This window comes from Trichosurus vulpecula, chromosome 6 (assembly GCF_011100635.1).
Source record: "Trichosurus vulpecula isolate mTriVul1 chromosome 6, mTriVul1.pri, whole genome shotgun sequence".
In the NCBI taxonomy this organism is placed as follows: domain Eukaryota; kingdom Metazoa; phylum Chordata; class Mammalia; order Diprotodontia; family Phalangeridae; genus Trichosurus; species Trichosurus vulpecula.
The window spans coordinates 261,432,105-261,444,695 of NC_050578.1; positions in this window are offsets into that span (position 1 = coordinate 261,432,105).

A 12,591-nucleotide genomic window follows, 5' to 3' on the forward strand; every position below is an offset into this window, starting at 1 on the left:
CAAAGAGGTTGAGCATTAAGTCTAGGAATCCATTTCAGTCTTGAAAAAAAAGTTTATAGGAAGGAGAACAAGGAGAAAATAACAAATTCAAAGTTTGTCCTTTTGAGTCTCAAAAAGTGAGTGCTTTGAAAGGTGAGACATATGTGAAGAAGGCCTCCATCATCTGCTAACAACTTCATTAGCTTTCATCATTTCAACAACCAGTCATTTCCACCCTTCATAATTTAACCACCAAATAAAGTTTACTTGCAAAATGAATTTTAACATAATTTATTGGATGAGATGGTATTTAGTGGCTTTAATATGTTCATGTCTCCAGCCTAATGAGATCATATCATGATTACTAGAAGGACTTAAATATGTGATGGTTTAGTTGCTGCCAGCAACCTTTGGTGACTCCTGATAAACTGCAAAGGTTTTCTTCATTAGGGAAGGAGTAAAGTAGCCCCATTTTCAAATAGAAGAAAAAAAAGTGATCTAAGAATAGACCAGTAGGCTTAATGCTAATTGCTGGGAGAAAAAAAATACAAAAACTTAATTATCATAAAAATCATGGGTTGTCATCATATAAAAAGGAAATGATGATAATTTTTCAATTTAATTATTTTATTTAATTAATTTTAATTAAATTTAATTAATTAAATTTCATTTCATTAAAATTATGATAACATTTTACACCATCATATAGTAAGTTAAATCAAAAAATACATATACAAATATACTAGCTATACATACAATATATATATCTACATCATGTATATCTACTAATCACTCTATATTAAGGCATATTTATATTATCTATCTGTTATGTAAATACACACATATAGCACTTCAGAAAATGTCCTTCCAAAATTACATCATAAAATAAATACAGTCCCAATATCTCAACCAGGGAAGCACAAAACACAGAGGAAAACAACTTTAGAGGAGTATCATTAATAAATGTCAATTCATTACCTTTTAAATTTTAAGCATTAATGTTATTTTAAAAAATCATGTCAGAAAATGGGGGTTTATTTAAGAAAATATTCACCAAGTTTGAATTTATAGGAGGGATGAGGAGATGTTTTGATGTTAGGAAAACAATAAATCTAATCAATAATATTAAAAACTGAAACATCCCAAATTTCACATTCATCTCATCAGATATAGAAAAAGCCTTTGAAAAAGAACAACATTCACTCATGCTAAAACCCCTACAGAAGGATGTAGGAGTACAGTGAATATATACATGTATATACATACATGTGTATGTGTGTATGTATATATATGTATATGTACATATATATATATATATATATATATATATATAATCAATTCATCAATTAACCAAAAGCAAATATCATATTTAATGAGGTTACACTACAAGTTTTGCAGTAAATACCAGAGAAGGAAGCGTATTGACTGTTATTTTCATTATGTAATATTTTTTCTGGAAATTCTAGTATTAGTAATAAGACAGGAGAATGCATTTAAAAGTATAAAGTTTGGTAAATAAGAGATAAAACTGGCCCTATGTGCTGATGATATGATGATATTCTTCAAAAATACTGGAGAATCAGGAAAGATACTATTTGAAACAATTTCTTTAACAAAATTTCAGGCTATAAAATAGATCTTGAAAAGTCAAATGCATGTCTGCATATAACAATATCCATGAAGCAATGATAGACAAGGAAAACCAGTTCCACAAAGTTACAGGGCATAAAATAAAACCATATAAATCATGAGTGCTTCTGTTTTTAATAACATAACCCAGAAAGAAGAGACAGTAATTCCCTCCATAATATCTGCAAATTACATAAAAATTTTGGGAGTCTGTCTGCCAGAGGAAACCCAGAAGCTATATGAACACAATTAAAAAAAACCTGCTCAAATAATTAAAGGCAGGTCTAATGAACTGGAGAAATATTAATTATTTATGAATCTTCCTGTTCTGTAGTCACTCATTCCCGACTCTATTCTCCACTATGTCTTAAAGTCTGTCGAATTTCATATTTGTCGTTCCCATGACACTATCTATCTACCTCATCCTCTCCTGTCCCATTTTCCTTTGCCTTCAATATTTCCCAACATCAGAGACTCTTCCAATGAGTCCTGTCTTCTCCTTCTGAGGCCAAAGTACTTAAGCTCCAGTTCAGTATTTGTCCTTCCAATGAGTAGTTTGCATTAATTCCTTTAAATACTGACTGATTTGATATTCTTACTTTTCAAGGGACTTTCAAAATTCTTCTCCAGCATGATAATTTGAAAGTATTGATTCTGTGGTATTCAATTTTTCTTATACTCCAACTTTCACAGCCATTCATTGCTACTGGAAAAAACCATAGCTTTCACTATATAAACCTTTGTTGTCAAGATGATATCAATGCTTTTTGTTGGCATGCTGTCCAGATTTGCCATCATTTTCATTTTAAGGAGCAAGAGTCTTAATTTTATGGCAGCAGTCACTTTGGTTGAGGCAGTATAATAAAAAAAATGACTAATCTATCAGAATTAATTGATTTAGTCAGTGCCATACCAATAGAACTACCAAAAATATTTTAGAAAACTGGAAAAAGTAATAACAATGTTTGTCTGGAAGAAAAAAAGGAAAACAATATTAAAAGAGTCAATGGGGAAATAACATGAAGGAAGGCAGCCTAGTAGAACAAAATGATGAAAATAATCTGGTATTATCTAAGAAATAGAGTGGTGGATCAGTGGAACAAATTAAGTACACAATAGAGAGTAGAGAGTAGTCAATGACCATAATGATTTAGTGTTTCATAAATCCAACAACCCAAGCTTTTAGGACAAGAACTACCATTTGACAAAAATTGCTAGGAAACCTGGAAATCAGTTTGGCAAAAACAAGGTATAGACCAACACCTCACATCAAATACGAAAATAAGGTAAAACTGGAGAAATGATCTTGACATAAAGGGTGATATCTTAATTAAACTAGAGGCCCTTGGAAAAATTTACCTGTCAGATCTGTGGATTAGGGAAGAGTTTATGATCAATCAATAGATATGGAGGATCACAGGAAGTAAAATAGAAAATTTTGATTACATTTTTAGAAGCTTTTGCACAAATAAAACCATTGCAAACAAATTTAGAAGGAAAGCAGATAACTGGAAAAATATTTGTAACTAGTTTCTCTGTAAAAGGCTTAATTTCTCAAATATATAGGGAACTGAATAATTTATATAAAAAAGAGCTATTCTCCAATTTATAAATGGTCAAAGAGATGAACAGACAGTTTTCAGAAGAAGAAATTAAAGCTATCTTAATCATACAAAATGCTCTGAACCATTATTAACCAGAGAAATACAAATTAAAACTACTCTGAGGGACCTTCTCACACCTATCAGATTGGAAAACATGACAGAAAAGGAAAAATGACAAGTTCTGGAGGGAAAGTACAGAAATAGAGATACCAAAACATTGTTGATGGGATTGTGAACTACTTTGATAATTCTGGAGAACAATTTGGAACTATGCCCAAAGGGTTATAAAATTGCATATCCTTTGATCCAGCAATACTAATACTAGGTAGGTATCCCAAGAGATCAAAGAAAAGAGAAAAGGACCCATATAAAAAAAATCAAAAAACAAAAAAAAAATTTATAGCAACTCTTTTTATGGTGGCAAAAAATTGGAAATTGATGGGAGTTGTTTTAATTTGCATTTCTTTAATCAATAGCTATTTGGAGCATTTTTTCATGTTAAGATAGAAAGCATTGATTGTCACTAGGGTTTCAAAAAAAAGTCCAGACAGTCATCTGTCTGACATGTAATAGGGCTTCTTGTCCACATATGGGATAGAGTAGGTTGTCTCTGAGATTGATTCCAATCCTGACATTCTGTGATTTTGTGATAGAATATCACATTGTGAATTTTAATGAGGTGGTAACAGTACTCTAGAACACTGATGTGACTTACATAAGTCATATCACCCTAGTAAATGTGAACTGGATGCTGAACCTAGCAGGGCTCTTTTCAAGTCAGTTGGGCAGTGACAGCATACCTTTAGCCCCTGTCTTTATTCACTATTCAGGTTAGCTGGAAGTAGCTGAGCGAGGAGGAAGAGAAAGCTATGTGATAGACAAAACAATCCTAAACCCGAGACCCTTAAATGATAAAGTCAATGTAGAGTTGAGAGTTATAAAGAATAGATGGGGGTAGGTATTGAGAATTGATTTTTAATGAAGTGTAAATAATATAACATATAAATTCTGGTAACTTCAAATAAATGGGCATTGATCCAGGGATCTGTTGTAATCTAGATATGAATGATTATATAGAGCTGAATAAAGAAGAATGAACAAAAAAAAATATTTTTAAGTGCCAGAAACTGAGAGCCTTGGAAGGTGTTAAATAAATGAAAAAAGCCTCTACCATCCCCCCATTTCTTCATCAAACTTCATTATTTCAACAACTAGGAATTTTCTTCCTACATTATTTAACAATCAAATAAAAGCTTGAGTGGAACTTGAAATCCAAAGTAATTGATCAGAAAATCAAATGATACAACTGTTCATGGCTCCTGCCTCAACTGGATCGAATCCAAAGCAATTACAGAGCTTATACATATGAGATGGTTTAGTTACTGTCCATAAACTTTGACGATTCTTGGTAAACACTAGAGATATTATGGGAAAGAAAATAAATAAAAGTTGTCCTGTTTTCAAACAGAAGAAAAAAGATGATCACTTAGATGAATACAACTGATGCCGAATGTTGGGTGGAGGGGGAAAATCTTAAAATATCTTTTTAAACATATGGGTTATGAAAATATAATAGCTGGTGAACATTAATTGCATGATCAGATTGTAGGTTTAACAAATTATATATATAATGTTCAATATATAATATAGATTTATATATATGTACTGTTTTATTATATAAATATATATAGACATGCACATATATAGACACATACATACATGCATGCATACATACATATATACACACATTTATGTAACCCTTAAGATTTGCAAAGTTCCTTAAAATTTCATCTCATTTTGTCTTCATAACAACCCTGAGAGGTAAGTGAAATAGGTGATACTTATTATTATCCTATTTAAGAAAAGAAAAATCCATGGCTGACAAAGGTTAAGTGACTTGTCCAGGGTTATACTGCAAGTACATTTTTTGAGGCTGGATTTGGATTCAGATTTTCCTGAATCCAGGCACAGTACTCTCTCCTTAGTACTACCTAACTGCTCCAGCTCTAGCATACAATCCATGGTGTCCCATCTAGGTAAAAAAAATCAAATATAATAAGGTAATTATTAGCTTCAGCCAAACTGAAGGCTACAGAATAAACCCTCAAAAACCAACTGCATTCTTCCACAAAAATAACAAAATCCATGAAGTAACAATTAAAGGATAATTTCATTCTAAATAACTACAACATGCATAAAGTATCTGCAGATTGATTTATTAAAGGAAAATAATTGTGTAGATTTAATTAAAAAAAGTTCTATATGGCATCAATTATATGATGGAATAGTCAGTATTCATGGCCAGGCCATGCCAAATTGTAACCATGCAGATGCTAATAAAGTTAATGTACCTTTTCAATATGATAACAAATTAATAATGGGACTCTTGTAGACCTTGATAAAATAATGACAAGATGAAATTAAAAAAAAAAGATCTAGAATACCAAGAGAAATCGTGTAGAGGTAGAGATAATAGGGAAGTATCACCTTTACACATTGAACTATATTATAAAGCAGCAGTTACAAAAAAATCTGGTATTATTTTTTAAAATGTCAGATCAATGTAATAGTCTATATGATAGAGAATAAGAAAAAATCAAGCTAGATAACCCAGTGTCTCAGAAAGCGGAAAATTAAAGTTACCTAGGAAAGACTTCCCTGTTTGGTAAAAACTGCTGAGGAAACTAGAAACCAATCAGCCAGAAATTCAACTTAGAACAACTCTGTATACCATTTTCAATAAATTCATAACATTAAAGACAATACCATTTAAAAATTAGCAGAGAAACATATCTGTTTCTCTAATATATATGGGTAGATGTATCTTTAACTGAAAGATAGAGATAATTAAAATTTAAAATAGCTACCTTTTACTACATGAAACTGAACTGTTTCTTCATAGGCAAAAATAATGCACCTAGAATAAGAAGAGAGTGGTCAAAAGGGGAAAAAGAACACAACTTTCTAACAAGTTATCTGATGATAGCTTGGTATCCAAGATGTGTGTGTGTGTGTGTGTGTGTGTGTTTGTATGTGTGTGCATTTTTGTATATTTTACATATAAGGAATACAAGGTGGATTTTTGTTATTTTTTCTTATATTTTAGTTCCCAGGATCCATAACAATAACAATCTCTTGTTCCCAGGTGTTATATATGAGTTCTCATGATCTTGGTTCAAAACATCTCTACCCTACATGAAGAGCATTATATAATGATAAATAACATCAACATGTGTGCTTAAATTGTAAACATCCACTGCAACTGCACAGTGAGACATAGGATTGGTGTAGTGTAAAATTGTGAGGCTATTGTTGGCAATATGCCTTTTTTGCCTGTTGCCCTATGCAATAGGTAGGCATTAGTCAGTGAAGGGGAACACTTAGGGTTGAATACGTAAGATGGAATACTGTGCATGCCTTGATTGGCCTCCATCAAGGCTTGGGGGAAATCTGTGTTTGCCTCAACTGGCCCACATTGAGGGTTGAGGAGATTTAGGTGAGTGCACAAGCTGTGCCTGTCTCCATCGGCCCCCTTGAGACATAGTGGGTAGTTGCAGCCCTCGCCTTCTTGCCTGCCCCTGCTAGAAGGGTGATTAGAGAATTCTGTAGAAGCTGTTGCTCCCATTATCAGCAACCTTTTTGAGATGACTAGACTAGAATAAAGTAAGATTATTAACCCCTCCAAAGCTATCTTCCTATCCTTTCTGTCTGACGAAGAGTGAACCTGTACTAGCAGACCTCATTCGTTACAGTATGTGATAGACATTACCCACTAATAGGTAGAAAAAGGATATGAAAAAAAACTTAGAGAACAAGTAAATTAAAAAATATTAACAACCACAATAAAGTAAGTTCCTGTCTACTAATCATAACAGGAAAGATAATTAACTCACATTCTAAAAATTGGCAAAAAATGATCAAACACCACAATAATAAATGTTGGTAGAGTTGTGGGGTGAAAGGATTTGTTGGCACAATTGTAAATTGATAAAACCATTTTGGAGAGCAAGTTGGAATTATGCAAAGTTACGAAAGTATCTATTACTTTTGCCCCAGAGATTTCACTCCTACTCATATCCTGAGGAATCTATTGATTAGGCTACAGTGCCCATGTGCACTAAAATATTCATACCAGAACTTTTTGTGTTACCCAAGAATTATAAACAATTGGGAAATGGCTAAATAAATCTTTGTATTTATATATAAGGAATTTTTACCACTCTGTAAACAATGATGTGTGTGGTAAATATAGATAAATGTATTTCAAAAATCTACATGTACAGATACAGAGTGAAGTAAGCAGTCAAGAAAACAATGTATACAATGACTACAAAAAAGTAAACATATACACGCACACACAGAAACACACCAAAGACAATGTAGCAAAATTATAAAGAGCATGCATGTATGACCCCCAAAAATATAAAGGAGAAGACACTCCCAACTCATCCCTTTGTTGAGGCAGTGGGGAGACCTACAGGCGCTGTGTGATGCATAGGTTTTCATGTTACTTCAATATTTTGATTTCTTATGTTGCTCCTTCTCCCTCTCCCTCTTTCCAGATTCATTGATGGAAATTCTGGGTCTGTCGATTAAGGAACAGCCTAGCTAAGGCAAATAGCTTAAACTTAAGAGTCCAGTGATGGGGGTGGGGGGGATGATCATTTGTTTTTGCTTTTTTTTTCACTCCATAGCTATCCAAAGCAAGTGGTAGTCTAGATCTGAGATGTGGCACGTGATTCACAGTTTGGTGACCTCTAGACTAGACCATTCACTTCTGGTGCCTTTCCTTTAGAGACTTCTCCTCTCTTGAGGTCTTCTTCTCTCCTGTTGTTCAGTCCTCAGTCATGTCTGACTTTTCACAACCCCATTTAGAGGGTTTTTTTGGCAAATATACTGGAATGGTTTGCTATCTTACTCTCCAGTGGAGTAAGGTAAACAGAGGTTAAGTTACTTGTACAGGATCACACAGCTTGTAAGTTTCTGAGGCTTGATTTTGACTAAGGTCTTCCTGACTCTAGGCCCAGTGCATCCACTGAGCCAACTAGCTGCCCCTATCCTAACCCATCATTAGCTGACATCTTGTGCTTCCCAACAAGACTCCTCCAAGCCATACTTTGCATACTTTTGCCATCGGTGCTGCTGGTCTCCGGAAATTCCTAAACACAATAAGGCTGCACCTCGAGCTATTGTCCTGAAAACTCTAGTTACCTCCCTCCTTCAAAGGACCTCTCTCTCAAAACTTATACTCAGCCTAGATCACATCCTTAATTTCCACCCCTCCCTACCTATTTCCACGATTCTTAACACCTGACAATAGAAACAAACTGGGTCTTCTTCTATTAGCCTATCACTGATGATGCAGTAACAAACTTGAGCCTTGGATTACTCCCAGCATCTACCACTTTCTCACCTTCTGAATGGAGCTAGAGAAAGTCATAAAGCTGTGGTGCCTAGATCTCTAAAACAATTTTTTTTATGTAATTTTACCTATAGCAGCTAGGTGGTGCAGTGTGGGTAGAGCTTCGGGCTTAGGATCAGTAAGACTCATCTTTTTAAGTTCAAAAATGCCCTCAGACACTTACTAGTTGTGTGAGCTTGGACAAGTCACTTAACTCTGCCTCAGTTCCTCATCTGTAAAATGAGTGGGAGAAGGAAATTTTCAGTCATTCTATTTTCTTTGATAAGAAAAACACATATGGAGTCACTGAGAGTCAGACATAACAGAAAAAAAATCTACTGAATAACAACAACAATCTTACCTCCATACTCACTGCATTAAGGTAATCCTTTTACCCACCCACCTCTCATTCACCACAATATTTATTTTCAAACCTTTTTCTCTCTCCTCAAACCTCCTACAAAACCCTATCACTCACCCTTGTAGTTAAAGGCCTTGCCTCAGACTTCACTGAGAAAAATGAGATGTTTTGACGGGAGCTCCTCATTTCATCCTCATTATCTCACTTTACTTGTCTTCCCTTACTATCTTCTCATTCTTAATCATCATCCTCTCCTGCATTATCTTTTCCCTCTAAATTTTATTGACACCATTCTATTCTGGAAATAATTCTATTCCTAATTCTATTGCATGCATAGATATAACTTCCAAAGGATTTCTATACCATGAATTTTTTAAAGTATAAAATGTAATATGTAGATATTGTTGTTTGTCCATTTCAAAGCAGAACAAGAACAAAAAGTGATGATGTTTGAGTCATCTCTCTCTTCCAGTGATAGAAGTCCAGTGGCAAGCAAAAGTCTGGCAATGGTGAGGATTCAGTGGATGACCATGACATCTTTAACATCTGACCAAGATCTAAGCACTCCACGGTGCTGTCCGCAGACACTTTCATGGTCATTGGAACAATGGCGTAGACATTCCACTAACTAACCAAAGGGTTTTAGGCCTGAAGGTTACTCTCATCCTGGTTTAGCCCATCTGCTGAGATGGTTTTATGGGGTATAGCTGCTATTCATACTACAGTTTCTTGGAGCCACAAGTAAAAGTTGGTGGAAGTAGATACCAAATGTAGATGAGCACAACCAAAAAGGACTTGGCAGACCTTACACCAGAGGCACTAGTCCTCCATAAACACCCCATATTAAATTGAAACAGAGAAGAGTTTCATGATTCCTGATAAAGCATGACACACAAATTTGTGAAGTGTTCCAAAAGAAGCGATCTTTCTAAAGCTAAAGCCATGGCCATCTTACCTTCCTCATTCAATAAATACCACTGACTCCATTTTATCCACAGAATTTGTTTTTGTTGTTGTTGATGATAATGATGATATGGACATCTGGTTTATTCTTGAGTATTTTTCTACGCTTGGATAAAAGAATCATTTTTTTCTTAAGAGACTCACACATTCTGTGAGCCTCAGTTTCTTCATCTATAAAATGGGGAGGGTGAACTTGAAAAATTCTAAGCTTACAATTTTTTTCTAATATTCTAGGGTCCTTCAAGAAATAGTTAAGATTTAGTTTTCATGCACAGAGTGGTGCTGAACAATTAATTGAGGAAGTTTCCACTAATGACAAAAGGGTGATTGGGGGCCCAAGATGAATAACAGTGGCATTGACCATGATTCTGAACAGGAAACTATTAAATTTGTTGTTTTCATTCTGAGAAAAGCATGGTCCAGTCATCAATTCCCCAGGGTTGTGAGAAAACAGGAGGTTCTAGGAGATAGATTTAAAATGATAGTACACTTGCTACAATTCCTCTCTTACCTGATTCGCCTTTCCCTCCTTTGGCCTCATAGAAAGTAAAACTTCTGGAGGCAGGAGGTCAGGAAAAATGCTCTGAAGGATAAACTCTCCTGCTTCCTATTCAGGCAACACCTGGCACCAGAGCAAACTGCCGCCAATCTGAGGTTTGCTCTTAGACTCAGCAAAGTTAGATGAACGTACGAGCCAAATCTCTGGTGGTGGTGTTTTTTTATTCCCTAAAGGATAAAAGATAATTCCCTAAGCTGATGAATTCGATGAACTTTCTGTAAAGGTTTTCTTGTTAGGACAGCAATATCAGGCTATCAGTATTCACTGCAGAATAGAATTGGGCTTAGAACAATGGAGCAACTAGTGGAAGATTCAATTTAAATGGTAGATATTTCTATGTCCATTCAAAACATTAAAATGTGAAGATGAAAAGTTCCTGATTCTCTTCGTACCATGGGTTAGAAGACCTGGAAGTGTCTCTTCTGTTGCTGTTGGGAAGAATGCTAGTGGTGAAGGGTACTAAGTGAATTCTATGTCTCTCCATTTACTTAGAGCAGTAAAAATCTTACAACAGGATAATTCAGATACCACAGGATCCTTAAGACCTACCTCGTCACCTTCCTGACTGTTACAAAGAGAAAAGAAAACATTAGGTGAAATAATAGAAGAATTCTCAGTTACCATGGCCAATGTGAATTAAAGTGATATTTTTATATGGTTGTCCATTCCTAAAAGTATAGAATTTAATGCCGAGTTCAGTGTTTATTTTCTCCTTCTAGGCTGGCTCACTTTGTAGTAACTTTCCTACATCCATATATATATGTGTGTGTGTGTGTGTGTGTGTGCGTGTGTGTGTACACATGTATATGTATACATATACACATATGCATATATGTATACATACACATATACACATATGCATATATGTATATATGTATGTGTGTATGTGTGTATAAAGCAGGCAAGGAAATGATGCCTTTACTGATGTTTGTTTAGTACACCAGTGTTTACGTATAGAAGACTTATGGTTCTCCGGGCTTTGTTTGAGGAGGTAGGTGAGATTGGTTTATACAGGGAGTACAATGTAGCAGAAATTTAAAGTAAATGTACCCTATCCTCTCCCTGTGGCTTCCTTTTTCTTGCAGCTTTTTTTTTAAACTTGGGACAGAAAATGAGAAAGAGTATGAACTTCCAAAATGTTTGGTGGCTCAGATCCATCATCTCCTAAAACCATCTTAACATCTCATACCTGCAATAGAAAGTGGCCTTAAAGGCAAGGTGATGAAATGACAGATATCTTTGTTTTAAGATCTCCCCTCATCACTTATTTTCCTCCATATTTTACTTCCTCTGCACAATCTTCATGCCCCTCCTCATATCACTTCTTTTCTCCCTCCACAGCTCTTCATTCCTCTCCAAGATCCTTTCCATGATTATTTTATGTATTTTTGGGGGGGAAGATAGTTTCAACTTGTCACTTCATTGGTGCAGGGAACTCCTCATGAGTTTGTCTATTGTTTAATGTAGAGTCATAGAGAGTTGTCTGTAGAACTGAATAGTAAAGCAACTTGGTCGATGTTACATTATCAATTTAAGCCAGAAATGAGACGATGCCAGGACTTCCCAATGGGCAAATATAAACAAAGAAAAATAGGCTGGCTGTTAAAATGGTTTCCTGTAAGTAAACAGGGGGAAATCAATAGCAAAGGTAAATTTTGTAGGGTCTTGAATGCTAGGATGAGGAGTTTGGACTATATTAAATAGACAGCGTAGAGTCACTGAAATGATTTGTCCTGTGAAGTGATGTGACAGAAACAGTATTTAAGGAAAATTAAACAAGGGCCTCAGATATAATTCACTTTTGATTGTGAATAAATTCCTTATTTTATATTTTCCTGAATTTGGGGTAATTACTTTTTTTAGAGAGGAAACTTGTTTTAATGCTGTCTTTTCATGCATTTAAGCTTTCAGAGGTAGGTGAGCAGGCATCATTTACATTTGTCATAATGATGAGAAAAGTGAGGTACAGACAGGTTAAGTGAAATGACCAATGAGTCAGTTGCAGAAATCCAGATCAGAGAGGACAATTCTTGTATATTATTGTACAACATTTCTCCTTCCATTGTTGGTGCCCCTGTCATGTGTAGAATCCTGC